At 41.8% G+C, this 6449-nt stretch overlaps 1 pseudogene; it reads right to left on the reverse strand.

The window, feature by feature from the left end:
* Nucleotides 1–1623: 1623 nt before the first annotated feature.
* Nucleotides 1624–5234, reverse strand: LOC119509931 (annotated as a pseudogene).
* Between the last annotated feature and the right edge of the window lie 1215 nt (nucleotides 5235–6449).

The following is a 6449-nucleotide window of genomic DNA, read 5'->3' on the forward strand; positions in this document are numbered from 1 at the left end:
GGCAAGTCTTATTTTCTCCTAGAGTCTATAGCATTCTGGTTCTGACTTGTCGTGATCCTTGGAGTTCTGTGGTTTGTATCTCTGCCTCCCGTTACATGGTGATGTCCTCTTCTTTCATGTCCTTGTGGTTTCACTGACTTCTGGCATCTTGCTCCTTCTCTGACTTATAGCTCCCAATTTCTTCTCTTTATAAGGCCTTCATTAATATGAACTAAGACCCAACCTGATTCAGTTAGCCTCACCTAACTAATAATGTGCCAGTACCATGCTGTTTTGATTACTGCAGCTTTGAAAAAGTTTTGAAATAAGGAAGTGTGAATCTTCCAATCTTGTTCTTCCTTTAAAGATGGTTTTGGCTCAACGTTCTTTTGAGGAAGGTAGTACCTTCCTCATTGACTGAATGAAGATACTGAGGATCAGAGAGTTTAAGTGACTTATCAAATGCCACCTAATGAGATAGGTAGAAGAGTTGATATACAAATGACAGGTGAGAATTATACCTTAATTGTGCTTTTCTTGTGGCCTAAAGTATTTTTCACTTCCTTTATGCCATCATATATTCTTTAATGTTTGCTTTCAACAGGCAGCACTGCAGGCGAGCATGTCCCCTAGGGCACTCTGCCAATCCTAGAGGAGAGCATGATAAATGAAACAAAAATGGTTCATCCTCTTAAAGAGCTCCATTTCACATCATTCTGGTTAATCAGGCAACAGACTTTGAGGGCAGTATTGTTAGATAATGTGCAGTCCACACTTACAACCTAGAAACAATTGGGGGACAGCTCTATAATGGTGTAACTTAGCTAAAATACAAGCCAGAGGTTTTTTCATCTCTTTTTTAAAATCACAGTCACTCTTCTGAAGTCAAAGTCTCTTCTCTGGGAGCAGAATTTAAGGCAGTGGTGTCCAATATGGGGTGCACAAGACAATCTATATGGGGAGCAGGAAGAACATACTGTAATATATCCTTTTAACACCTTTTTTGGGGGGGATTTTTTAAATATATTTAATATGTTAGTACAGTAGTACACATATGTATTATAAATAAATAAATATACATATATTAGGTTGTGTGCTCAATAGTATTTTTAATTTTTTTAAAAACATTTATTTATGCATTTGTATTTAACGACATGTAAGCTGCATCAGTCAGAGACCAATGAAGATGTAGAAACCACACAGTTCTCTGAATAGGAAAAGTTTAACATAAATAATTAATAACTTTAATAGGGAAGTACTTATAAAGGATAAAAAGAACTCTAGTGCTAAGGGGGCCTAACCCAGGAAGGAACAAACCACTTCCCAAAGCTGGGATTCAGACCTTATTGGAGAAAATATAGATGGAGCACACTGGATGACAAATTCTACTGGATTGCTTCAGGTCAGATCTGCCCACAGTGGCTGAAAAAGCAGAAAACATCCCTCCAGGCTGCAGGTGAACAAGGGCTGGCAGGCAGGAAATTGAGTGGCAAGCAAGAAACACCCCTCCAGGGTAGTAGGTGAGCAGGAAACATGCCTCCAGGGTGCAGGTGGGCTGAGGCTGGTGGCAAGAATATGGAGGGTGACATGGTGTTGAGCTTGCTTGCTGGTTAAGTACATGATGTCCACATGGGAGTGCCATGGTTAGGTGGTCTCAGGGCCTGAACTGTGAGCTTGCCAAGGGACTGCATCCTGCGTGCACAGCTGGGTCGAAGCATAACTTGATGTCACCTTACAGATCCATTGTAAAGCTTTACAGCTAGAGGCTTGGAGACCATCTTTGTTGATGGTTCCACACTTTTGTACCAAGCTGTTAGAAAGAATTCTGGAGAAGTTTAGGGCTGATTCATCTTCCCATCTCCAACCAGAATTGTTCCTCTGATCAACCCAGTAAAAGTCACCACTGAGGAGATCCTTGAGCAGGCTCATTTTCTGATTGTCCCTAAATATAAGGAGAAGTGAGTCTTTTGCTAAGAAGCATTCCAGACTAGAATTCCAGTCCGTCTTCACTACTGAGAAGGAGTAACGATGGTCACCATATCTCATCCAGAGTTCTGGGCAGCTAGGACGGCTAGCACAAGTGGAAGTGGTTGGAGCCCTGGTACAGAATCTATTGGTATTGTCACAAACTCACAGGAATTACAGTGAAAAAGCCCCCAAACTACTGCCACATGGCAAGAAAAAGAGGCTCTGGAAGGTGCTTTTTGCTGTCCTCTGCAGTCATTCTGGGCCTGGGGTGCAGTAGGGACTGGTCCCAGAGGCTGGGATGCTTCTTTCTGGTGTTGGTTTGCCTCACTTCTTGGGGTTTCTCAGCTTAAATATCTTCCCTCTGTCACATGGCAGTGTCTTTTCCTCAACAGTATTTATTGATGGGGTGGGAAGTCCAGAATTTGGGGTCCACTGCTCTACAGCCACAGCTATACCACTTCTTTTTTCTGAATGGTATATGAAACTCAGCTGAAAGGCTCATTCCAGAAGCTTTCCAAAGCCACTGGGTTTATATTTGGCCTGATGGCTGAGGAGAGAATGTTCCAGGGTTTCTCGAGTGGTAATGTTTAAGTAAGGTCCTAGACTGTGCCAAATCTTCTAACCCAGAGGAAGGAGAGAGTGCTTCTTAGCTGAATATGTCATCCTTCCTGTTAGGACCCTGAGTTTTAAGGACTTATGTATTTCGCACACTTGGAGAATAAATTTTTATGTTCATTTATGTTGGAGCTCTTCTCCAGAGTTACTTTTTACCTATTTTCCCAAGTGAGTGCCACTATACTTTATCACTCTCCGGCAGGCCTAGCCCCTCTTCTAACGGGGTGGGAGGAGTGGTCAGTTGGGGTCCTGAGTTCTTATCTCTTCTGCTGCCGGACGTTTGGCACTAGATGTCCAGTGGGGTCCTACACTTGTCAATTCAGAGAACATTCTACCAACTTCACTGACAAGTGTAAGTTCTCATTAACTCAAGGTCTACCCATCAAACACTCTTTGCCTACTTTGTCTGCCCAGGACAAAGTATACCATATTTCTGCTATACCATAGTTGATTTCTCCACTGAAGGTTATTTTTCACTTTCATTTGATTTTTGTTTCCTTTTTTCTCCTTTCTGCCCCTATCTTCACCTTGATGGAATCACCACTGATAACTTCTGAAAAATATAATTTGTATTTCACTGAAAGAAATACTAATCTATGACAATTCAAAAAGTCCTTAAGTAGGAAAAATGGATTTTTTAAAATTGAGCTATATGTGTGTTACTATGATAAAAAGTTAACAAAGACATTTAAAATTTAAAGACTGCTTATCTCTTGGATATATGATCAGGTTGATAAAATATCAATTTCAATTTTGGGTAGGACATTCTGAGGGATCTTTTCTTCCAAAGTAAATTAAGATCCTTGTCCTTGATACTGAATTACAATAACACATGAATGACATCTATAACTAGATAGGGAAGGCTAACTGCTCCAAGAAATAGACCCTAACATGTATAATGACTCAAACACAATAGAAGTTTATTTCTTGCTCTTTGGATAGAAAGGGAAGGAAAAGGATAGGAGAATGGTTCTCCTTCAGGCAGTCATTCAGTGTCCCAGACTTTGAGGTTCTACCATTCTTCCACCCATGGCATCCAGAGGAACCCTAAGAGTTGCCTCCATTCCAGCCACTCAAGAGGTGATAAAATGGAGAAATGTGTTTGGCCAGGTCTGTGCATGGCACACTTCACTTCTGCTCATATACCATTGACTAGAACACAGTCTCTTGGCCATGCCTAACTGCAAGGGAAGCTGGGAAATGGAGGCTAGCAGTGTGTCAAGGAAGAAAGGGAGAATAAGGGTTGCAATCTCAGCCACAACGTACTGAACCTTGTACTTGTGGAAAAAATAATTTCAAAGTCCCCTTTACCAACAGTGAGAGTCAATTCAGATTAGCTCCGGGATCTCTTTTCCAGGCAGCGTGGGTACCCTATCATTTTTTACAGGATGTCAAACCTCTTCGAATAGAGTTAAAGGGCACAGAGTGGATTTGGGGGTGGTTCAGAAAAGGTTTTCAGACTATCAGCAAATCTGTGTGTGAGGAAGGGATGGGGGTGACTTGGGAAGTGCACACACTGTCTCCTCTCTGACCCTGTGTCCCAGTGCTCCCAAGTGTTTGAAATGCTGATAGGCACTGCCTTTTCACTTGGATCTGGGGAAATGCTAGTCTTATCTTTGCAAATAAAAATAATTCTTCTGCTGAAATTGCTTACTTGTTATCTGGAAAGACAGCAGGGATTCCTTAGCAGGAAGGGCACTGGCAACCTGCCTCAGATATGGGCCAATAGATGGTCTGGACAAACTCAGGGGGGCTTTAATCTCTTGGAGACACTAATACAGAGGGAAGGCATCAGCTGATTTTCCATTTCAGTGCAACTTAAGCCTGAATGATAAAGGCGGCTGTGTTCTCTGAACCTTGTATTACATAACGCTCATGTGACCTAGGACCGCTATTTATAGTTCTCCATTGTGTGGGGCTCTGGACTGGGTTACAGGGATGCAGCCTTCTTCTCCTGCATCCGAGAAGGAGATCAAAATGACTCTGCATGCCTGAGCGTCCACCTAGCCTAGGTCTTTAAAAACTGCTGTTGTTTTACTGGCTTCTACCTTACCATAAAGTTGCTTCATTTAACAAATATTTAGTGAGTGCCTACTAGGCACTGGGAGAGAGGAGTTGAATAAGATACACTGGGGTTGGAGGTGGAGTTTGAGAAGTCCTGATTTCTACCCTCCATCGCCAACCAATCAAAACAGAGTGGCTGGGGGTGGGCTGGGGGTGGGGTGAGTTCCAGCCATAGGCATGTTCTAACATCTCCCCAAGAGTCTAATGTGCAGCCAGGATTGAACCTTTAGATCAGTTTTTCCCCCTCAGCTAAGGACATCCTGACATTGTCCTAAAACAGTAATATTTCACTTGGTCACTCCTTGGAAAAGTTGCTTTCAGTTCCTGTTGGCATCTGTGGTCCCTCCGTGAGGTTGTGTGCGGTGCATTTATTTCTGGTGTCAATGAGATACCCTGCCAGAGGGAGCTTGTAGTGGCAATATAAAAATCAGATTCTTATTAATAATAATATTATTTATTAATATAACATGTACATAATTATTATTAAGCTCTCACTATATGTTAGGCACTATGCTGAAGATTTTAACTGTATCAACTTACATCCATATTCCTTGAACCTAGCATATTTCCTGGTACATGATATATGCTCAAAACTTACCTGAACACATTGAGCTTTTTAGGGAGTAAACTCTGGGATATAGAAATAAATTATGTAAAACGATCCCTGCTCTCAAGAAGCTCATGGGAGAAACTGACACATAAAACCAAACTTATAATACCAACCACAGAAGGTGTGTCATTTATATATTAATGGATAACAAATCATTCCAAGATCTAGTAGCTTAAAATACTAATTTATTATTTCTCATGCTCTATGGGGCGGTGGGGCTCACTCATGTGATTGTATTCCTCTGGAGGGGCTGGGTTCAGCTGGGATGGTTGGGATGGCTGGATCGCTCTTTATGAGGTCCTTATCTTGGGCTTCTTCACCAATTGGTGGTGTCGGGATTCCAAAAGAGCAAACGTGGAAGCTTCTAGGCTCTGTAAGGCCCAGCCTTGGAAATCCTTTAAGCTTTGGATGGGTGGGAGGAGCAGCAAAGGCACATTGCAAAGGGATGTGCAGCCCACAGTCTTCTGAGGGGTACAGATGCAAAGTGCTGCAGGGTACACAGGTGAGAACTTTCTAACAGCCTCTGTAAGTAGAGAAGGCCTGCGGTGAGAAATAAACGGAACAAACAGCCAAACACGGTGTGGCAGATTGAATCATGTACGCACAAGACATGTTCTTAATCTTAACCTTTTCTGGAATAACCTATCTTTTCTCCATCAATTTGAGATTCTATTTTTTAACATGTGCTAAACCTTTATTGTTTACTAAACTTCCATATGCCCTTGGGTCTTTTCCTGGACTTTCTAGTCTCTTCCATTATTGATCTCTCTGTCTATTCGTGTATCAACACTATACATTTCGTTTTACCATAGCTTTAGAAGATGCTGTAATTTCTGGTTTGGAAAATAAGCTGTTGATGATTCTTTTTCTGAATTTTCTTGGTCACTTTTGCTTGTGTGTTTTTCCATTTAAACTTTGGAATCAACTTAGTTAAAAAAGTTAATATTTTTTTGATTTTGTGTTGCACTTATTGATGGACATAGAGGAGATTGACAGTTGTATAATGCAGTGATCCTGTCTCTGGGCTAGTGTGAGCCAATGGATGTCAGATTCTCACAGATATCATCAATCAGATCCAACACTACTCCTGTACCACTCCTTCTTGGGGGATTAGAGCAGACAACTTATACCTATGCCTGCAGGAGGAGCAGGTAGATAAAAGTGCCTACCATAACAGTGGAATTCGAGGAACACCTGGCGGGTATTTCTCCCT

Source organism: Choloepus didactylus, chromosome 15 (assembly GCF_015220235.1).
Source record: "Choloepus didactylus isolate mChoDid1 chromosome 15, mChoDid1.pri, whole genome shotgun sequence".
NCBI classification, from domain to species: Eukaryota; Metazoa; Chordata; class Mammalia; order Pilosa; family Megalonychidae; genus Choloepus; species Choloepus didactylus.